General features: G+C 38.0%; 1 long non-coding RNA gene across 1 annotated transcript; it reads right to left on the bottom strand.

Moving 5' to 3' along the window:
• Nucleotides 1-3071: 3071 nt before the first annotated feature.
• On the bottom strand, nt 3072-23603 carry LOC142039410 (uncharacterized). The gene is made up of 3 exons (XR_012652873.1): nt 23507-23603; nt 22306-22457; nt 3072-3115 (listed from the first exon to the last, which is right to left on the bottom strand). It is a non-coding gene; the product is annotated as an uncharacterized LOC142039410 (long non-coding RNA).
• Nucleotides 23604-24197: the final 594 nt, after the last annotated feature.

Raw genomic sequence — 24197 nt, 5'->3', positions numbered from 1 at the left:
AGCAAAAAGCTTTTTTACTAAAAGAGATGTCAGAAAAATGCAGTGACTGAAATGGGGAATCTTAGTCTTTTTTTAAAATAAATATTCCTAAAAAACTCAAAATTCATCACTAGGATTGATTTTCACTGGTTTATTTTGTGAAAATACACTTTTAAAACCGTGCTGTTCATCTCACATGGTTGCAAGAAGTGACAGTCTCCAAAATTAACATGTGGAAGAACTACAGAGAGAGTGAAATTTTTAGAATGTCACAAAAATGTAAAAGTAAGATTGAGCTGGCAGTTGGCATATAAGGTTTAAAAGTAAAAAGTTGAGTTTGAAGCATAAAAGGAAGTGAAGAAAAAAATGGAATAATGAGTTGTTTCTACATCGAAAATGTAGGCATATGGAAGGAAAGTGTCATGTAAGTCATATAAGTACTTCTTTTCTTTGACTATGTAAGTTCATTGTATTGTAGTTAGAGGAGTTACTTGATTTTGCTTGACTTCATTGGTGATCAGACATAAAGTGTATTTAGTTAGGCCCTGGGTTTTTTGGTGAAAATTTTACTTTTAAGCTTTTTTTAAATTTTATTTTAAGTTATGTCATACAGAATGGAGAATCCGTGTTGGATCTGACAAGACAGACAATCTTCTCAGGTATTGTAAAAAGGGGTGGATGTGAGTGTGGGAAGTGTCATAGAATCATAGGATCATAGAATCATTTAAGTTGGAAAAGACCCTTGGGATCATCAAGTCCAACTGTAAACCTAACACTACCAAGTTCACCACTAAACCATGTCCCTAAGTGCCACATGTACACGTCTTTTAAATACATCCAAGGATGGTGACTCAACCATTTCCATGGGTAGCCTGTTCTAATGCCTGACAACCCTTATGGTGAAGAAATTTTTCCTAATATCCAACCTACACCTTCCCCGGTGCAACTTGAGGCCATTTCCTCTTGTCCTATCACTTGTTACTTGGGAGAAGAGACCGACCTCCACCTCGCTACAACCTCCTTTCAGGCAGTTGTAGAGAGCGATCAGGTCTCCCCTCAGCCTCCTCTTTTCTAGACTAAACAGCCCCAGCTCCCTCAGCCACTCCTCATAAGACTTGTGCTCCAGACCCTTCACCAATTTGGTTGCCCTTCTCTGGACACGCTCCAGCACCTCAATGTCTTTCCTGTAGCGAGGGGCCCAAAACTGAACACAGGACTCGAGGTGCAGCCTCACCAGTGCCGAGTACAGGGGGGCAATCACCTCCCTGCTCCTGCTGGCCACACTGTTTCTGATACAGGCCAGGATGCCGTTGGCCTTCTTGGCCACCTGGGCAAAATGAATATATATTTATTCTAAAGCACAGTTCCTTTTTCAGATTTTACAGATTCTTGGAATTTTTACTGCTGCCTGTCTGATATCAAACTGAACAGTTATAAGATAAAAGGACTTTGGTTAATAGCTTTAAAATAATTAAATTATATATCTTGAAAAAATTAGGAGGAATTACCTATCTCTTAAACACATGAATATAAATAATGCCATGCAATATAATACTTGCATGTTTTAATGTAAGTATGACCTTACCTGGGATACAATATTTATACCATTGTCTTGTAATTATTTGTCAGTATTCCCTGGTATTTTTATTGCATACAATTTTTGTGATATAACAGGCAGTAAAGTCACTGCAATTATATTCTTCAACTTGAACAAATGAACTTTTTTCCACTTCTATACCATCATCTTTTGTCTTTTGGGACAGTTACTGACAGTACTGGGTGTAATTTTGTAGAAAAAAATAAAAATTAGGGTGATGTTGTTTCATTTTCCAACTACTTTTTTCCCTCAAAGTATATAGTTCTGCAAAATTAAAAAACTCCTTTGAGACATATCCACTCAAACAAAGGGCTTTCTTTCCAGGCATGATTTGGAATCTCTGTATCACTACTACTATGAGAAGTAAAACATCTACAAAATAGTTGCCTGCTGAGCTGTTTCTTCATTTTCCATGACTGAATGATGTCTTAGCAAACTTTAAGTGGACAGGAAAGAGCTTTTTTTTTTGTCAGATACACTCTAAAATTACTTTTCATAGTTGGATTTTGCTCTCTTGTAACACTGTAGCTGAAAAATAGTTGTAATTTTGCTTCTATGGAATAAATGTCTATTTTTCTCTTGTAAGCTTGTCTGGTTTTAGGAGTTTACATTACATTGGCAAACAATATGTATGCCTTCTCCAGAATTAACAGCTCCTTGCAGACCAGTCTTTGCAGATAAAATGATGGAAGATTTCAAGATTTACCAGATTCCTCTCAGTTACTGTTAAAGAATGGTACTGACAGGTAAAGGGTGACAAGCAGTAATATCCCCTAGCAGGTATTTCATATCAACATTTCGTTAGTAAAAGAAAAAAAAAAGATGAAAAGTAAACCATATCTCCTGGTGGTCTGCCTAAGACCATTAGATAATCTATTTCTTCTTTTCTTTTTCTTCTTTAGTCTCATAATTATTGTAATGGAAAATTATACAAAATATTAGAAACTGGAAACAGATGTGAATCTTGTTAATTGTCATGATAAATAAATCACCAAAATGTGTCTCTTGAGCATCCAGTAACACTAATAGTTGATATTTCTTGCAGATTAATTTTATAATTTTTTTTGTTTATTTCTAAAGATTCTGAGAATGACATGCTAGTTTCAGAAATTATACTATACTAAGAATGTGACTTGTGTTACTGTCACAAGTGAGACAGAGTAAATGAACACCTTTAGTGGACCTGAATAATGGGATTTAATTAAGAACCAACAAGATTAAAGCTTTTACCCTGCTTGGTTAAATCACACACTCGCTTGCTCACTCTCTCTCACAGCATTACATTCACTAGGTCTTGACTTCCCTCTGCTGCAGGGACATCACTGCTGCTCTGGGAAGGTCAGGCAGAAGGTTGTGCCACTTTCTGCTGTGGAACTGCTCACAGTTACCAGTCTTGGGTGTCACCGGCCAAGGTCCCTGGGCATCCCTTGGCATTAGTCTTCATGCAGCTTTTTGCTCTCAGGATCGTTTCTCCAGACAAAATCTTCACCTCCTTCTTCCCTGGACTCCAAGTGCACGGTTTTACCATTGGTTTCTCATCTATGTGCAGAAGCAAATGCATAAATACAGAAAAGCTGGTGGGAAAACATCTCTAAAAGGAAAATGAAATTACCTTATTTCCTTTGTAGCTCATCAACTATACAGAAACTGTTCTCTAATTATGCATCCAGGATTTACCCTTTTCTCTAACATATAAAACATGATTTATTCAGCTCCTACAGTGTAAACATACAGTTTCTTTGACTCTTACAAACTCAAAATATCACTTGCAAAGCATCTCTAATCTGTGGTATAGGTCATCTATAAATTGTTTTCTCTGACTTCTGTTTTGTTTGTAAGGCCAACAGCTTCTCCTTTCTGTTTCAATAAACTTAGAACCTCCTAAGAATAAGACCCTATGCTAGTGTTTTTAATTTCTTCTTTCCAATGTACCTTAAGGGTGTGTGTGTGGGGAGAAATCAGGAAACTTTTATTAAAATGGGATCACAGACTTCACTATCCTTAACATTTTATGGTATCTGTCTGCTCTTTCCATGACATCATCTTCATTTGATGCTGTTTTCTCTACTGACAGCTTTTGCCTTCCTTAACATTTCTTCTTTCCTTTGGCTTCCAAAACATTATTGAGTGTACAGGGCAAATCATTCTGCAGCAGAGCATGGAAGACACTTGACCTCAGTTCATTGCTTGGTTTTTATTCCAATGCTTTTTCCTAGCTATCCTGCATTTCCCCTCCTTTTCACTCTATTCATATGACATGAAGTACTCAGTCCTTGCAGAATAAACACACAATTTCTTTGGGCATTTAAGCTCTGAAGTCTTCTTTTTGGTTACAGCTTTATCATTTTTGAGCTTCAGAAACCAGTTGGCTCCCTGGTACCATCTGTAGCCTTTCTTTTCTCTTAGAGCCCCTGAAACCTTCCTTCTCCCTCCTAGAGATGGATCTGCTTCTTCTCCAATAATACAAAGCCTAGATCTGATACAACAGCAAGCTTCTGACCCGGTCTTCTGAGAAATACATGAAATTATGAGAAAGAGCTCCAAGGAAATCTGTAGAGATAAGTAAGGCGAAATTAAAGACAGAGGTTCAATAGATGACCTGGGATCGTTAGTATCTCAAGGACTTAAGAAGGAAAGAAAGGTATAATATCCTAAAAACCAATGAACCAAAAAAACCCCAATGAATGAAAAAAACACAAAACCAAAACCAAATAAGCCAACACAAAGGTAAGCCAGGAGTCACTGGATCATTGGCTTGAGTTATCAGAGAATTGAGTCATTATTGTCATCACCATGCTGGTGTTTATGGAAGATGGCAACTCACTAACACTGAGAATACTCATTCCTAGGAGCTGTAGAGGCCAACAGTTACTCAGATGTCTTATCAAAAATGGTAAGCACACCAAAGTTTACTTTATTAGCTCATTAGATACTACCTATCTCTTGTGCATGTAAACCAATAAATAATTGCTTTATATTTTTCAGTTGAGTATAGTCTCCTGCCAGAGTGTCTTTGTTCAAGGCTGAAAATGACCAGATTGATCCAAAAGAGGGGAGGTAAAACATTGACCAGGAGATATCTGAATCTCTTGGAAGAGTTCTACAAAATATTTGCATAGTGTTAGTTTCAGTTCAGCTCCCCAAATCATAGAGGTTTTGGGTGTGTGTCCAAATACTTATGAACTTCAGGGACATTCCTGAATTCAGGCAAGCTTTCTCGGCCCACAATCATATTGCTTCTATAGAAAAGGTGTCTTGCACAAGTGTCCTAATCTTTATTTGTGGTTTGTCTGGACAACTTTCCTTATAAACCCTCATCAGACTGTCACAAGGCTGTGCTCAACTTCACCCATTTGCGGACTGGTAATTCCTCATGGGACTCATCTCATACTGACAGACACCTGGGATGCAATTTAGGTACTTAATAATGTTGTCTAGTGGTTTTGGAGATGTTTTAAGTTATCCCAGACAAGTGTTTGGGGATGTCAGTTATAAGACAGTACCTAAAGGAGACATAAGTCTTAGCAGGGAATCATCTGGGGGTTAGGTGGGATTATCTAATGAAATCTAAAATGGCATTAATGTCCTTGTTTAGACAGCTGTGTCCTATCCCAGCATTTGGTCATTTGACCTATTTGGGGTCCAGTGACAAAATGGATGAGTGACTCAAACAGCCATAGAGTAACCTGTCTCAACTCTTTATGTCTCTGAAAAGGTACAAGTCTCCTTGCAGGCTCTGATATATCAGCCCCAAGAGGATGTCTCAGTTACCCTAGGGCATCTGAAAGGGCATTATGGATGATGGAACTGAGCCCAGATTTCCACTGACTATAACAAGAACTTGGACACCTAATCACTAATACGGACACCTAAATGCAAGTGTCTTAACATTGAGCTAAATTCCATTTCTGATGTTGAATCTCATCACAAGTGTATTTTTTAATGGTCACTAGTGAAAAGAATAACAGCTTTTGTTTCCAATCCCATATACCCTTGCACTGTTTTTTAGATGGGATAGTTAATTTTCTTCATAGTTGCTTGTATGGGGCTATGTTTTGGATTTGTGCTGGAAACAGTGTTGATAACACAGGGATGTTTTCATTACTGCTGAGCAGGGCTTACACAGAGCCAAGGCCTTTTCTGCTCCTCACCCCACCCCACCAGTGAGGAGGCTGGGGGGGGGCACAAGAGGTTGGGAGGGGACACAGCTGGGACAGCTGACCCCAACTGACCCAAAGGATAGTCCAGACCATATGATGTCATGCTCAGCATATAAAGCTGGGGGAAGAAGAAGGCGGGGGCAGGGCAGGGGGGTTGCGACGCTCAGAGTTACAGCATTTGTCTCCCCAAGTAACTGTTACACGTGATGGACCACTGCTCTCCTGGGGATGGCTGAACACCTGCCTGCCCATGGGAAATGGGGAATGAATTCCTTGTTTTGCTTTGCTTGTGTGTGTGGCTTTTGCTTTCCCTATTAACCTGTCTTTATCTCAGCCCAGGAGTTTTCTCACTTTTGCCCTTCCAGTTCTCCAGTTCTCTCCCCCATCCCACTGCGGGGGAAGTGAGTCAGCAAGTGCCTGTATGGGGCTTCACTGCCTACCAGGGTTAAACCACAACAGCCATCATAATACAAATAGTTAGTTTGGGCAGTCAAAGGTCTGACAGGGTATCATTATCACAACACAAGCTTACTCAAGACAGGTTATACTACCTAATAAAGCTTCTGTTTTGAGGGAAAGCAAGGAATACGTTGGGTTTGCAGGTAGACTTAGAATGGTTTTACAATTTTTGTAGGCGGAGTCTAGCTTAGTTTAAGATGTGGTGAAACTGCCACCTCCTCTATAAAATAAACAGATTGTTATAGAGTAATTCTTATTTTTTGCTTGCTTTTATTTTCCTATTCTTTCAAATGGAACTCAGGAAAAGGGACCGCCTTGTTTTTTCCTTCGAGTTTTCGACATCTTGCTCGTAGGAAAAGGTTGCTTGATGAAAAATGTACTCTTAGTCATTGTTGATTTTCTTGTCTTTTTAGACATTGCCTCAAATAAACCTGGTTCTTTTCATTATTGCACAGCGATCACTGTCTGCTACTCTTGAACCACACTTGGGAGTTTCTTGGGATGATGCTAGCTGTTATAAACAAAGCACTGCCTGAGACTGTGTAACATTAATGTTGTAAACAGATAAGATCCAATACCTAGTAAAATTCACTGTAAGTACCGAATTTATGAGTAGAGGTTTTGGTTCCTTTATGTTTCATTTGTTTCATTAAAGCAGGCTACTAACAAACTGAAATTTTTATTTTAAATTAAATTAATGAATATATAAGCTAGTACAAGGGGACATTGTTTTTTTTCTTCTGCCTCTTTTATAGTAAGGGATTTTTATAATACACAAATACGTTTAAGTAATGCTTGAATAATAATCAATGACATTGTTAAGCAAACGTTCACTATGTTGGAGTTGTTTATTTCAGTGGCCTATTAAAAAATCAGATCTACTACTTGGTGTTGAGAAGAGTAGTGAAATTCAAGTTCTTATGAAATAGCAATGTATTAAGTATATTATTTTCATTTTTGGAATGTAAAATTTCCTTTTTGATATATGATGATTTAATATCATTAATTTCTAATTTAAATATTCTAAAGATTAACTCCTTAATCTGAAAAACGAATGACTAAATGTATCATAAGTGTAATAACCCTAGAAATGTGACTGAAGTAAAACTATTTTATTCATGACTTAATATGTAAGGAGCCATAAGAATAAAACCAGACCTCATTGACTCTAGACTGCTATTAACCATTCCAGAGTTCTCTAATAATGTCAGTAAATCATATAGTATAACTGAAGAGTCTCTTAGGTGTCATTTTTACAGCAAACATTTTGTATGGTTTTGATCCTATTTTTTTCAGTTTCTTTCTTGTAACTGTATAGGTACTAGTTCCAAAAGTTTTGGTGAAGGAATATGTATTGCAGTAAAGTACAAGAAGTACTTTATTTAATTTAGTGATCTATTTCTAGAGACATCAAACTGCAGTGTAACTGGGGTGTCACTACTTTTAAAGACAAACTTTCTGGGACAAGGCTGTGTATCTCTTACACAGAAGGTCCCCATCATCTGAGCAGTCTCAAATGACCATGGAGGAATCTACGACTTTGAGTGACTGTTTATGAATATATTTGTAAATACACTGACCTCTGTGATCAGACCATTTTCAAAATTCTTACACACAATGAATGTTTTCATTATAAAAAATATTTCCAAATTAACTTACTGAATTCTTTTCTGTCTAATGCTTCCTGAAAAAAAAGGTATTGCCGTTGCAAAGAAGTGCAATAGGAAATATAATCCTTTCCATGATTCAGTTTTAAAGTTATTTCTTAAATTGTAAAACATATTAATTTGATTAGCAATTTAATTATGTAGTTCTGCTTCTGGATCCCAGATGACTCCTTAGCTTTAAAGCTGGCAATTCTGTCTTAAAGGCATTCTCTGGCTAGTTCATTAAGAAAATGAAATTTTTATGGAAAAACTTAGAATAATTGATTTTCAAATAAAATCAAACCCAAAAGTTACCTGTTATCTTCAAGGAGAGATAACAAAATATTAAGGATGTTTCAAAAATTTAAACTAATTATTTAAGTCTCTTTCTGCTATCTTAAGTGTAGAACATAGCTAATGAGTTTGGAATTCAGCTACAAATGCTAATATTATTATGATGATAGTAGGAGCTCTTAGACAAACTCAAACACAAAAAGGAAGCCTACAGAGGGTGGAAGCAAGGATGGGTAGCCTGGGAGGAATACAGAGAAATTGTCTGAGCAGCCAGGGATCAGGTTAGGAAGGCCAAAGCCCTGATAGAATTAAATGTGGCTAGGGATGTCAAGGGCAACAAGGAAAGCTTCTATAGGTATGTCAGTGACAAAAGGAAGACTAGGGAAAATGTGGGCCCTGTCTGGAAGGAAATAGGAGACCTAGTTACCCAGGACATGGAGAAGGCTGAGGTCCTCAACAACTTTTTTGCCTCGGTCTTCACCAGCAAGTGCTCCAGCCACATCACCCAAGATGCAGAAGGCAAAGGCTGGGACTGGGAGAATGAAGAACCACCCACTGTAGGAGAAGATAAGGTTCGACACCATCTAAGGAACCTAAAGGTGTACAAGTCCACAGGACCTGATGACATGCATCCATGGGTCCTGAGATAACTGGCAGATGAAGTGGGTAAGCCACAATCCATCATATTTGAGAAGTCATGGCGGTCTGGGGAAGTTCCCACTGACAGGAAAAGGGGAAACATAACCCCCGTTTTTAAAAAAGGAAAAAAGGAAGACCCAGGGAACTACAGGCCACCCAGTCTCACCTCTGTGCCTGGCAAGATCATGAAGCAGATCCTCCTGGAAACTATACTAAGGCACATGGAAAATAAGGAGGTAATTGGTGACAGCCAACATGGCTTCACTAAGGGCAAATCATGCCTGACAAATTTGGTGGCCTTTTATGATGGGGTTAAAGCATTGGTGGATAAGGGAAGAGGGACTGATGTCATCTTCCTGGACTTGTATTGGACTTGCATTTGATGCTGTCCTGCATATCCTTGTCTCTAAGTAGGAGAGACATGGATTTGATGGATGGACCATTCAGTGGATAAGGATTTGGCTGGATGGTCACACTCAAAGAGTTGTGGTCAACGTCTCAATGTCTGGTTGGAGACCGGTGACAAGTAGCATTCCTCAGGGGGCAGTATTAGGACCGGCGCTGTTTAACATCTTTGTCGGCAACATGGACAGTGGGATTACGTGCACCCTCAGCAAGTTCTCCTGACTGCCATGACTTTTCAAATATGATGGAGAGTGGCTTAGCAACACATCATCCAATTCCCTCAGGACCCTGGGATGTATCTCATCGGGTCCCATGGACTTGTGTATGTTCAGGTTCCTCAAGTAGTCTTATCCTGATGTCCTATGATGGGAAGGACTTCCTTGCCCCAGTCCCTGCCTTGATTTTCAGGTGCTTGAGAGATGTGGGAAGGGAGAGTACCATTGAAAATTCAGGCAAAAAAATTGTTGAGGTCCTCAGCTTTCTCCATGTCTGTGGTCCCTAGTTCTCCTGTCTTGTTTACCAGGGGGAATAAATTTTCTTTTATCTTCCCTTTCTGACCAATGTACCTGTAAAAGCCCTTCTTACTGTTCTTTACATCCCTTGCCAAATTTGGCTCCAGCTGTGCCTTAGCTTTCCTAATACCATCCCTACACAGCATCCTTGTATTCTTCCCAGCGTGCATGTCCCTGGTTCCACTGCTTGTGCATTTCCTTCCTACATTTTATTTTGACCAGGAGGTCCTTACTCAGCCATGCTGGTCCTCCGTCTTCCTTGCCTGATTTCTTACATGTGGGAATTGAGAGCTCTGGCACTCTCAGAAAAATGTCCTTAAAGAGCTGTCAGCTCTTTCCTGCTCCTTCAGTTCCTTTAGTTCAAGTCCTCTTGATCTTCCTAGTTCTGCTCCTTTATTTCAACTAAAAGAAGCATCAAAAACTTGTTTCTGCAGCATAATATCTTTGCAAGTTTTATACAAAAATAAAGCATGAAACATTAGTCTGTGGGAATGCAAGTGTACTTTTACTGACCCTTGCTATCACTGTATATTTTCAGCATGAAAATGTGATTGAGCAAACTGAAGTGGTTGTATCCTTAGAGCCATATAGCCAAATCTGCATTCAAATTTGCTGTTATTGCAGGTTGGTTTGCATTCATTTCAGGATGAAATCTCTTCTTTTACATTCTAATAATTAAAACTGAATTTCAGTTTTCACATGAACAATCTGTATCAAATTGTTTAATTATGCATATTAGTGTGTATATATGCATATGCAAAACCATGAGTGTATGTACACATAGGAGAGATTAAAATGGGGAGGGTAATTTTTAATCTTATAAAAGCTTTAACTCACACTAATGCTAAATAAATACATATATTTATAATGTTTAAGTATATAATAAATTGAGAACTATATAACGCATATTTTCATTTTGGACAGAGCCTAGATAAAGCCCTGCAAGGAAAAACCATCTCTGGCATCATTAGCTTCCCCCCACCCCCACCCCCAGACGAGTTACCAGTGCTAAGAGATCACTGGGTGTTTAGATGGTCTGTAAGAAGTTAATGGAAGTTGTGTATTATCCAAAAACCTCATACAATTCACACCTACTAACAGCTTCTAGCATTATAAACCACAGCACCAAGAATGGGAAGCACTGCATGGACAGAAGGGACATGCAGAGGATCTTCTGTTAATGAGGTGATTCAAACATGCAAGCGTAAGTCAGTGGAAGGAGCTTCCCTCTGAGGAGGAGATCTTAGGATGGGAGGTGAAAAAGACCTGGGCCCATTTTCTTACTTAGCTGATGTTTAAGGAGTGCCAGTGATCACATATTGTGAAAACAGGAACGAGGCAGTTATCACAGCAGCTGAGACCTGATGAAGGTGTACAAGAGGCCTGGAGCCACTGCTCCAGGCTGCACAAGACTACCAGAGTCATTGCAGTGAGGTGATGAATTGCCATTGGACAATGTTAGAGGAAAATATCCAACACTCCCAGACAGCTAAGGATGCTGCAGCTCCGTGTCCCTCCAGATCCTACCAGTCACAAGGCTGAAGATGTGTTCCCAGCAGGCACATGCCCATAGAACATGCATCACAACATAAACACATATATATGTGGCCAGGCACACATAGCACGGACACTCAGAGTCCTCATAGGAATACAGACAGCATTAATGCCCTCCTCCTGATCCCCTGTCTGGCTGAGCAGGATGGAGGTCCACTAGTGAGAACATATACGTACATACATACACACACACAAGGTGGATCCCTCCAGGGGCTGGGCTTAGTCTCCCCAGTTGCTGGCTTCCCATGTCCCAGCGGCCAGACAGACATACTGGTCAGTAAAGTATTTGAAGGCAAGAGTTTTCAAATCTTACACAACCACTCAAATTACTGGATCATTGTGCTGGGGATTTTTTGGGGGGGGTTCATTTGGTGTTTGTTTTTTTTTGTTTTGCCTTTCTGCAATTTGCATTTGTTGCATACTTAACTAACTGGATATATCCTTTGTTTTCACTTATTTTTCACAGCATTTCACTTTGGGCTGAAGTGGTTGGTTTGTTTGCTTTCCTTTTTGTACAAGAACCCCAGAATTCATAATTCCTTTTTTTTTTTTTTTTTTTCATTATTTTCAATGAAATGCACTCATTTATGTCTTTATTATGGTAACTATTATGTCTGAAATACAGAGTCCTTTCCTGTACCTTTAGCAACAGTGCAAATGCTGTCATATTTCTTGAGACAATCACCTAACTTACACAACAAAATACATTTCAGAAAGTATATTTTAGTTAAAATTCAATAGGATTAGTTTATGTTTATTACTGCATTACAGTTTTAATAGAGCAGAACATTACCAAAAAAGAAAAAGAAAAAAAAATGAAAGTTCTAAAAGCTGCCAGCAACTGCTTGAAGGGCATTTAAAAAATGGTAGACCCTTTCAACCAGTATTTCTAAAATTCTATGAAATAAAAAATAAATATTTTCCTGTATTTTAAAACATTTTATATTTATTCTTTTACAGATACATGTACAATAACTTTGCAAACAACCTCTTTCTTTATAAGCCTACCTGTTGTGTTTTTTCTAGTTTGTATACTCTAGTCATCAGGCAAGGAAGATACAGAGGCTAAACTGGTGTCCTAGGACATGAAAAACTCATGTTTAGGTAAGTTTTATGTCTAAATCAGAAAATGTAGAGCCCTATAGTCCTTTTCACAGGAAAGCTACTTATCCAAGGATTTTCCCCTTGCTCTTCTGTGATTCAGAACCATTGAGATTGTTGTGTAAGCCTTTGTTATCCACTTTCACCTTTGCTATACTAAATGAAGTAACCTCATCAGAAAACACCTTTCTTTATAGATCAGTTATAAATATACTGAGTGGGACAAGTTCCACCCCAGCTTCATATGAGTGTACTGGTCACCTCACTCTGAAGGGAGAATGACTATTCATTGCTGCACTTTGTTTTCTGTCAGTCACTGGTTATGTATACAAGGCCCATACATAGAATATCCAGTGGAAAAATTAAAAGTATTTAATTCTAGGAGGAATAAAATAGATCACCCTGTAACTAAAACAGCAATGCTAGTCTCATTAATTAAAATATTTTATGTGTAAAGTGGAAACTACTTTTTTTTGGCCTTCCATAAATCTCTAATACTAGAGAATTAACATTACACAAATTAAATTTGATGTTGTCATTATTTGTTCTCATTTATACATTTGTAGATAAGTATTTTTCACTGATTGCTAAAATAAACTTACATGTGATCTAGAAAAGTATTAAAACACCAAGTTCACCTTTGCCTTCTTGTGATTAAATAATTTTGAATTCTTTCAGCCCTGTTCATTACATTATCTTCATTTCAAGCTATGTATACCTAAGGATACACAATTCATATGAAAGAATACAAGGTAACAGAGAGAACCAAGGTTTCAGTGAACCATGGAGGAATGGAGAAAACATTTGTCATCTTACTGTATTTTTATTTTTTTTTTTTTAGTTAGCAGAAGTTAACTAGACTTCTTTGTTTATTTCACTGAAGCCTATGTAATAAACATAGAAAAGACTGTATCTAACTTAGAGTTATACTGCCTGGCTGAGTTTTCATATACATTTGATTATAATATACTTAATTACACAACAGTGTAAATCAGTTCTGTCTGGTTACTTCACTGCTTCACTACTTTTCAGTGAAAAGCTTCTAAATTATAGAATCCTTAAAATTCATCTGCATAATCCAAGAACATTTATGAAGCAATGAAACACAGAATACACCCATTTTTGGCCACAGAATGAGAGTGTGTGTGTGTGAGAGGCAGAGAGAAATGGATACAAATGAGGTAACACCTTAAAATCAAATCGCACTCATCTGGTTTTCACCCCTACCTAAGCCTGACTTGCAGAGACTACACATCACATTAATTTCATGAAATGCAGAAATGCCTGTGAAATATGAATTCTCCAAATCTGCATGGTCCACATAGCCTGGAATGACATAATATCTGGGGAATGTTTGATGTCAGTATAAAGATGAGGAGAGAATTGAGTAGTCAGAAAAACTTTCTGACTGTCTTGTCACAGCCCATGTTTCATCAAAGCAGAAACTCTCCCCAGCTGAAACTTCCCAACCCAAAATTTTCTCAAGTCATTTGTAGGAGCTTCCTTATTTTTTTCTGCTCAAAACCATCTGTAATACATGCTTTATCAAAATGATTTAAGGCAAGCTGAAAGTTCACTGAACGGCTATCTATCTGTATTATCACTGAATTTGTCCCTGGGATGTCAGATTTGTTCATGTTTTGGGAACATTGGCTGTGTTCCTGATAATAAAACCAAACAAAGAAAACCCCAAACCCTAAACCCATGGAGCATGGAAAAAGAGTGACAAAGTGACAACATTTATTCTATGTGCAGAAAGAATTACAGCTATGGTTCTCAGGTATCAATTCAAATTATCAACAGATTTTAATTATTCAATTCTAAAAAGCAGTGTTCAGTCATAGCAACTACTTTTGACCTCTTTTGAAACACTTCTGTTTGAAGTATGTTTAAGACAAAATATAGGGCAATCTATGCAAAATTTCAGACTGTCAGGGGCACTGTGTTATGTACCGTCATGGGAAGAATTCAAGAACTGAAGAGAGAGGATAGTTGTGCTACAGATGTGAGATGATATTCTTCATATTAAATGAAAATATTCCACTCTATTTTCTCCTTTCTTAGAAAAGGAGGTCTGCTTCAAACATTGGCCATATTGTTGTTCCACTGCACTTTTTTTTTGCCTGTGGGAGGACAGAATGAGATGGAAGGAAAAACTTTCTGCAGTGGTGGCTTGGAAAAAGAGCAAGGAAAATTATTTATGACAAAATTATTAATAAAAAGGAAGTATTCACGTCAACTGGACTTATTTCCGATTTTGTGTTGAAAAGATATATCATTATATTACATAATGTAAAAAGTTAAATTTCAATATTTGCATATTGTCAAAAAGAAATATTTGAGATTTTCCTTAAAATAAAAGTTTATTTGGAAATTTGGCAAAAGTGTAATAAGGGGGAGTGTGTGTGTGTGTACATATAAGATTGGGAAAATTTAATCTTTGGTCACAATATTAAGTTCTTTTGTTGCTTTTTACTTTGAAGGACAAGCAGACAAATATTTTGATTTGGACTTAAAAATTCCCTTTGTTATTCCCTCCTACCTCCTAACTATTGTTCTTTTAAAACAGGATTGAATGGAAGTGATGACTCATTAAATTAACCAGAGATGATAGAATTCTAAACCTAATTTCTAACAAAAACCATAGAATCAAAATACATTTTTACAGCGGTTATTGAGCTGAACTTTTTGTTTGTTTGTATTTGTCAAAGCACTAATGTATTGCCTTCACATTTTACTTCCTGAATTAAGCTAATCGATAAAATAGTGAAGGTTTGGGGTGGGGATTGGCTGATCTTTATTTTTAAGTAGCATATCCCTTTGTGTATTCTATTTCACTAAATATTTCAGCAAAAGCATAGAAGACATATATTGAGGCTGGCTTGACCTTCCAAAATAGCCAAGATATAATCTGAGCATTGGAAGGCAGTAAAACTCCAGTTGTAACGTTTTATGGTCTCCAGGTTCTGAATTTCAACCCTACAGTTTCCCTTCTCAGAGCTGGACCATGTTCCCTGCTTAAACTGTGCTGTTAGTCTAGCACTAATCATTGCCTGTCTTTAAAAAAACAAAACAAAACAAAACAAAACAAAACAAACAACACCAACAAAAAAAAACCCAAAACAAAAACCCCAAACAAAAAAACCCTAACCAACAAACAAACCAAACCAAACCAAACCAAAACAAAAACCCAAGCATATTTTCTGGAAAAGGAGGAGCATAAGAAATATATTAAGTTCTTCTAACATTTGGCACATTGTGACTGTATCTGTAGCTGTGTATCAAAGGAATCAGAGGAACATTGCCTGGTACTATAAAAATTACTGTCTATGGCCTTAAATCCAGCCCAGTGTTTAAGAACACATTCATCTTTAAATATGTACATAATCTCACAGATTTTAGTAGGATTAATCTTTTGCTCTAAACTTTCAGAGGTGATATTTTGATTGGTCATGGTGTTAGATGTAGTGCCAGGGAATTTTGTATATCCTTTCAGTATTTAAGAAAATCTCTTATCTTTTTAGGTATTTATTTTAATTTTCTTGATGACAATATACAGCAGTTTAATAGCAGTTCCAATATGTAATATATATCTAGTTTACCAGTCTAGAAAATGATGTAACTGGAAGTCCTTTCCATTTCTTTCTACCTTCTATTGCAAACCACTTACAGAATGTTTATCCTTCAAAAATTAATTCACAGTACTGGCTGTGTTTGCAAAGTGAATCTTGAAATAAACAAGATTATTAAAACAAAGTTAATGGAGGAACTGAAACTTTCATTAGTGGGTACCAAGGAGTAGACCAAAATTGAGAATTCAGAAATAACCTATTAGAAAGAAACAAAAAGCTAATTTGTAAAGAAATACCACACAGGAAAAGTAAGCCTTTAATTAACTTCTGAAAAATCCTAAATAAGAATAAAATAAGAATCAGTATTTTTTTTTTCTAAACAGTTCAAAGCAATTTAGAAATGCATTTTCAACAAGCATGCATATAACTCTATGAACGCAGAAGGAAACAAGAGGAAAGGTATTATACCATTATGCTTGATCCTTAGTAATTATGATGCAAGAAAAGGCCTGCTTCATGGTTCATATAGCACGTCTGTTGATTGTATAAAATGGGGCCATGATCTAAAATTTAGAGAACTTAAATTCAAAGCCTATTCAAGACACAAAGAACATTCATTATCTGTAAAAGACAGAGGAACAAAAGAAGACTTTCAAATGTACAAAGATGACCTATGCGCAATAAGTCAAAAGAAAGTACCAAAATGTTAAGTAAAGTAGTAAATAGAGGTCAAGCAATTGAACTCCAGGACTGAGCTGTCAGTTAGACAAACTGTGATGTCTTGATAAGACTTCTTCATCAATATAGTGGATTGTACGTGACAAAATGAAGAAGCAATCAAGTCTTCCCTCAACAGAGGAATTTTAGAAAGAAGAAGAGAAGGGAATAAGGAAGAGAATGGGGAAGAAAAGCAGAAGAATGAAATTTAGCCTCTCAGACTAACTAAATTTTGTCTTAAATGTCTAGATTGTCTCTGGTGAAAACAAGATTACATACAACTCAATAAAATAACCAATAAAAAACAATCGAAACACCCAAGGTAAATGACAAAACTGCAGAACTGCAGAAACAATTGATCAAACACTTGAATCATAACAAGATTTCTATACCACTGATTTCCATCTGTGCTTAGAGACACTCACACTAGAAACAGTGTAATTGAGAGTTCGTTGGCAAGGGGCAGTCAGCAGGAAAAACATTCTTTATGGTGTGCAACTTATTGAAGTACTGCAGTATGCATCATTTAATGAACACTCTGTATCAATTCCAAGGACTGTGCATTGTGGTACAGAACTAAATCTTAGATTGCAGTAAATGCCTTTTTTAATTTCTTTTAAAGAATTTGAAAAACTTTTTCAAATTAATTTATAATAAACTTTCTTCTCATCATGCTATAACAGTGAATTACAGGAGCAAGATTTTGTACCCTGTGATATAACATGTACTACTCGACATCACCTAGATTTTTCTTTTTAATAACTTTTATTGTCAAGTTAATGCTAGCTCTTTAGTACTGATGTGTTAAGAATATTTTATCAACTAGGATAGGTAAGTGGACTACTGTGGGGATCACATGGATGGGAAGGAAGTCCTACCTTGGATTCAGCTTGTAACCCAGCATAGAAAGACTTTGACATTTCAGACTACTACTAATGATGCATTCTATTACTCTTTTGGTAACATTGGTCCAGAAAACCTCTATTTGGATGAATAATATATATAGTTCACCTCCTTTTTAATGGACATATTAATTGAAATCAATTTGTATCTACAAGTAATTGAATGATTGGCTTTGAAGGTCAACAGAAGAGGACCTGAAATAAAGTTTTCTAGAAGCTAAATTTAAAAAACACATAGGATAACAGATATTAGATAGAATAATTTAAATTCTTGCCTCTGGTGAACAAAATAATGAAAGGAAATTTATTTTATTTTATTTTATTTTATTTTATTTTACAACTCCATGCATGGATGCAACCCTAGTATTACTATGGAAGACGAGCATTACCTTTCCCTCCACAATGAGTCATGTGAGGGGTACAGATTTCTTCCATCTCAATCATAAGGGAGGCAGGACTTCCAATTGGGTTTTCTGGGGACTAAGCCTGCCCAGAAGACATGAATATATATATTTTTAGAAGTTGCACACCATCGAGTTATTCTTTTGCCTTGGAAACGTAAATGTATTTTCAATACCAAGGCACTGCAAGACATCTAGGTCTTTAGAATAAATCTTTGATTTCCATTACACAGTAAAATGGAATATATAGTAATGTGCTGGCTATATCTAGTATAGTAAGACCATATGAAGCAGGTCAAGATTTTCCTACTTTAAATTTTCTGTGTAAATTTCTGTACTGTGTAAATCTTCCTAGGACACCATCTATAAAAAACTTTGTATGTGATCTTCCTTAATGCATTTGCCCTTTGGAAGACCTTTCAGAAGCTAAAGAGTTTTCTCCAAGAGTAAAATCGTCTGAGAAATATACTGTGTTTCTACCATCAGTAGGTATTAAGCTAGCATCTTTTTCACTTTCAAGAAGCAGCACAAATTCTTAGACAAAATCTTTAATTTATGACAGTTGTTTGCCACTCACAGATTGGTGGCTTGTCCTTTCCCTACACATTCTTCTTATACTCATCCAGTCCATCCCTGTTTAGTGTTGGGGTTCCTGGGAGGTATTAAAATTAACTGTTATCCAAAGTCATATTATTAGAGTAGATACGCAACATAAGTAACTGTAGTGAGGTAAAAGCAGTTATCAAAGAAATAACCTGTAAAAGTATTACTGCAAAAGTGATTTCATTTCTGGTAAATATTCAAGAAAAGCAGTGTAGCAACAGAAGAGATCAATTTGGTCCTAGTTCTGTAAATAGGGAATTGATATTTCACTATTTCTTCTTGCTGTTAACAGAGCAAATAATTTTCTTAGTTAACTTGCTGATAAATAATTATAGAATAAGGTTTGTGTCTTCATCCAGAGTCTCATCCTGTGTAGAAAAAAATATAATAAAAAGGTCCTTTGATGGCTTACTATAAATAAGATTAAATGAAATCACAACATTGCTTTTTCTTGAGAAAATCCCTACCCCTTTTTATGCAGGTATTTCACATTATTCTCCAGCCGTTTAGGGACATCACAGTGCCTGGCTGCTCAGATTTTGTACTGAGGCCAGATGTTTTGTCTGCTAAATTTGCTGCTGTTCACACAACCCATAAAGCCTAAGAGCATTCGCAGTGCTATATAAGCCAACACATTAGCTCAATCAGTTTTCTCAGTTTCACCTCACCTTCCAGTCCTCTCTACAAAAAACAGTTTCACAATAGTAAGCACAATCTCTGTCTAGAAAAAAAACCTACCTGGTATTCAATCGATTTCTGTCTCTTAGTTGATAGACTCTTTACTGAAAGATACTAGCATTTTCCTTTAATGCTACATATATTTATACAGCTATATTACTTTTCAAGTGCTATGTTCTGAGTTGCGGTTGCAGGCTATAAGCAATATACTGCTGAACTCTGAGAAAGGCGAAACAGTGTGTTATCTTTGTTTTCTTTTCAGGCAAAATCATGGACAAGTCATGAATATTTGTACAGTTACAAACTTGTGACATTTGTTTTTGAAGTTACTTGTAATGGCTATGGATATAACAGCATTGTGCAAGGAGAAAAAATAACTGAGAACTCAAAAAACAAACACTGTGGCATTTTTAAGAGAATTTTGTAGGAAGAAGCTTTTCAGAGAGGAGTTCCATAGTCATCAAAACCAGTCATTTTGCTTCAGAAAATACATACAAATGTAGCTGTGCTTGTATTTACTGCTACTAAAAATGGGCTGGCCTGGTCTTTCATGTTCTTTCTCTTTAGGCATGCAGGAGGTAGAATTGGAAACAATGCAGTAATTCTACCAGTTGTCTCCTTTTATAAGTACATCCACTGTTAGAAGGCACTGACCATTGCTGAGGTCAACCACTGTTTATGCAGTGATTACATGTTTTGAAAAAACTCCTGAATTGAAGTTGGTTGTGGTGACAGCATGAAAAGGATTTCTCTCAAAAATAAGAAGATTGTGTACAGGTGGCTCTAGCAGATAGTCCAAACCTTTCAAGCCTGTATAAGACTTTTGAACTCATGGCCTGAGTAGAAACTGCATCAGGTGTGGTGTTACCCTTGGGTAAATCTGCTTTGAGTCAAAGACGGAGGACTCTGCCTAGCTGCTTCTCCTCAAGTTTTCTGCATTGCAATAGCATCCACAACTATAAAAACAGACTCTTTACCAAACTTATTAATTGGCAGGCAGCATACAAGTCCAAGAATAATAGAGATTAATGGGTTGAACATTCTTCCTTTTTTTTTTTACTTTATATTTTAATATAGTAAATCCCTTTGAAATTTTGCATTAGTTATGTATTTACTTGACAGGCAATAAAGGATATAAGATGCTCAGCTGTGCTTATCTTCAATTAATAAAAGGCAAACTAAATACATTTTAAAAACAAAAGCAAATCAAAACTATTTTTTTACTAATTTTAGTATTTATTTTACATAATGGAAAGTAGAATCAGCTATTATGAATGGAATTAACGATCTCAAAGTTGGGCATGTAACCTAAACTTATTATGTAGGCTTTCTTAATAGCCAGTGAAATCAAACAGGCATTTCTAGGAAATGGTTCATCCTGAATTGTAATATATGTTGAAGGGAAATATGATGAATCATCCCTGGAAATAATTGTCCCTTGACTCCTGGAAGATTCTAAATGAATAGTTCAGATCAAATGTTAGATAGCTAACTTCAGGTGAGAGGAATTATATTCTGAATTTTGAATCCAAGCCCACAAAAAAGTAACAGTCAAAGTAAGATTTAAAAGTTGGAATCTCCAGAGACTCTTTGACCCTTTGATGCTGATTTACCAGGACCTTCTTTAGGAACATTTTAACATTTTACATCTAAATACAACAGTATTTGCTGCTGTCTCCTGAAATACCATTTTCAAACTGCTTTTACAAAATGGTTTGGAGCTTCCAGGAACTGCTTATGCGTCACAGATGGAATGATGCACTTCACTTGTAAGAAAGAAGCAGCACGATGTTCATTGATATAAAACAGCGATTTAACAAAATGTTTTGGGTTTGTCTGGCACGGTTCTTTTTGGTAGCAGGGAGGGTTGGCAGGTCCGGCTGCTGCTGGAAGCTGCTGGAAGTTTCCCCAGCTGGGAGCCGGACCCGCCTCTGGGAGAACAGATTCCAGAGGGGAAACCTGCCGGGAGTCGGGGGATCGGGATGGGAGAGGAACCCCTGTGCAGATCCCGAGGGCAGGGAGGAAGGAGGGGATGCCCCTGCAGCCCGTGGGGAGACCAGGCGGCAGGCTGTGTCCCCCCAGCCCACGGAGGGGAGCGGGGGAGCAGATGCCCACCTGCAGCCCGGGGAGAGAGGAGCCCACGCCGGAGCAGGGGGTGGAGGCCCCCCAAGATGGCCGCCGCTCCCTGGGAGCAGGCTGGGACTGAAGGACTGCGGCCTGCGGGAGGGACCCGCGCCGGGGCAGTTTGTGAGGAACTGCCGCCTGTGGGAAGGAGTCACACTGGAGAAGTCCGTGGAGGACTGTCTCCTGTGGGAAGGAGTCACGCTGGAGAAGTCTGTGGAGGACTGTCTCCCGCGGGAGGGACCCCGCGGCAGAGCAGGGGAGGAGTGCAGAGTCCTCCTCCCCCTGCGGAGGAAGGAGCGGCAGAGACAAGGTGTGACGGACTGACCCCAACCCCCATTCCCCGTCCCCCTGCGCCGCTCGGAGGCAGGAGGCAGAGAGAACTGGGAGTGGGGGTGAGGCGGGAAGGAGGGAGGGCTGGGGCAAACGTGTGCTAAGGTTTGTATTTACTTCCCATTATTCTTGTTTTGATTTGATTGGTAGTAAATTGATTTTGTTTCTTCCCCAAGTTGAGTCTGTCTTTTGCCCATGACCATAAGTGGTGAGTGATCCCTCCCTGTCCTTGTCTCGACCCACGAGCGTTTCTTTATATTTTCTCCTCATCCCACCTGGGCCAGGGTGTGGGGGGGGAAGTAAGCGAGTGTCTGCGTGGTGCTTTGTTACCGACTGGGCTGAAACCACGACAGTGGTTTAACAAGACTCGATGGCAGGGTACACTTGACTATTTACTCCATAGAGGACAGGGTCAGCCAAAACTGTCAGGGAGACCTTCCTGTTGAGTCACGAGGTTCAGAAAGGACCCCTTGTGTTCTAAACTTCTTCTCAGAGGGGAGTGTAGGTGCAGCTGGATCCAGACAGTCCCAGATTTGGTCAATGGTTTCTGTCTAAAGGATTATATATGCACAATCAATCCTTTATATTACTTAGCTAAGATTTCAAAGTTCAGCATGCTATTAATCACTTACCAAGAATCTGTTGCAGCAGGGACTCTCTCAACCTCGAGGAGTAAGGGATCTCTGCAGCAGGTGTAACCTTGAGAGACATCCCTACTCAGGGGGAGATCCTGTCGTGCAGCCCGCTGCCATGCAGAAGAGCTCAACAGGCCCTGGGCTGATCACTATTTATGGAATAATATAATTGACACATAGTCATATTTACGTACTGACTACATGTGTTAGTTTCTTCCAAACTTGGCTTGAGTTGGACCTTGACCAGCACTGTGGTTAGGTCGGTGCAATGCTCAAATTAGCCCTTGGCTATTGTGTTGTTATCTGTCTTTCCTGAAGCCACTTTGGGCCAGATGCAGCCATCACGACCAGGCGCATCCATTATGACTGCTACTGGTGGTTATCACTTGAGCAGCATTACAGGAATTAAAGGTCAGGTTGGGGGTGGGGGAAGCACACCACCACACTATGCCTAACAATTAAATTGGCTCAATGCCTTATCACTTTAGTGACAGTGGTAGCTTTTGACTTGCTGCCAACAGAGTTGTGAGCTTTTCATAAAGATTACTGGGTGTTATGTTAATGACTAGGTATGAACAAGAATTGAACCAACTTTCACCTTGCCTTGAAATAAAGCTGAAAGATACATTGAAGTGTATTTATATTATGAAAACTTTAGCAGTCTGGTGATTATGACAAGACAGAATTATTGGTAAAAGGCATAGAGCTCTCAGTCATCTTGCAAGCTGTTTTTCAAGAAAATGTTTAGGGAAAAGAATGTTGAAATTTAGACCCTCCTCAGAGTATTACCACCGTAAATATAAAGAATCAAACTGATCAATGAATGATAACTAATTATGCATATTAAGCCAAGTCCATTATTAAAAATCAGTAAATAATTAGAATTTAAAGTTACCGTTTTCTGAATCTTACACACAACTTAATTGCTACACAATTGCCATCATCAAGCAAAGAAAATCTGCAGTAAAAATATTGGAAGTGTTACTTATAAGGAAAACTAGTTCCCTCATAAAACATTTTAATTGCAAAAAATAATGTTAACAAGCAAAAACATCTATCTATAAAATAAAAAGGTTTATATAAGACAGTATAAACGGCTAATATAACTAAAGGGCAGAACTATTCCTGATTGATTAAAATATATGCAAATAAATCTACTCATCTTCCTGAAGATCTTTTCCAGTACAAACTTTCTTACCTTATGTCCTGCTTTCAGCTGGGATAGAGTTTACTGTCTTCCTAGTAGCTGGTGCAGTGCTGTGTTTTGAGTTCAGTATGTGAAGAATGTTGATAACACTGATGTTTTCAGTTGTTGCTCAGTAGTGTTTAGACTATGGTCGGGGATTTTTCAGCTTCTCATGCCCAGCCAGGGCACCTGACCCAAACTGGCCAACGGTGTATTCCATACCATGTGACGTCCCATCTAGTTTAGGAACTGGGAAAGGGGGGGGCAGGGAATCGCCACTCGGGGACTGGCTGGGTGTCGGTCAGCAGGTGGTGAGCAATTGCCCTGTGCATCATTTGTACATTTCAATCCTTTCATTATTTCTGTTGTCGTTTTATTAGTGTTATCATTATCATTATTAGTTTCTTCTTTTCTGTTCTATTAAACTGTTCTTATCTCAAGCCACGAGTTTTACTTCTTTTCCTGATTTTCTCCCCCATCCCACTGGATGGTGGGGGGTGAGTGAGCGGCTGCGTGGTGCTTAGTTGCTGGCTGGGGTTAAACCACGACACCTTATTAATTGTAGATTAATTTTTACCAGTGCAAAGAACATGCAAGAAACTTTAGACACCCTTTAAGTCACATGTAAATTTTTAGTCTGAAATTACCTACCTTGAACATGCCTGAATAAGGCTATATTTGTGATTTAACATTCAGATATCGT

Source organism: Buteo buteo, chromosome 14 (assembly GCF_964188355.1).
Source record: "Buteo buteo chromosome 14, bButBut1.hap1.1, whole genome shotgun sequence".
Taxonomy (NCBI): Eukaryota; Metazoa; Chordata; class Aves; order Accipitriformes; family Accipitridae; genus Buteo; species Buteo buteo.
The sequence above is the reverse complement of the archived record's forward strand: the minus strand, read 5'-3'. Positions and strand labels throughout refer to the sequence as shown.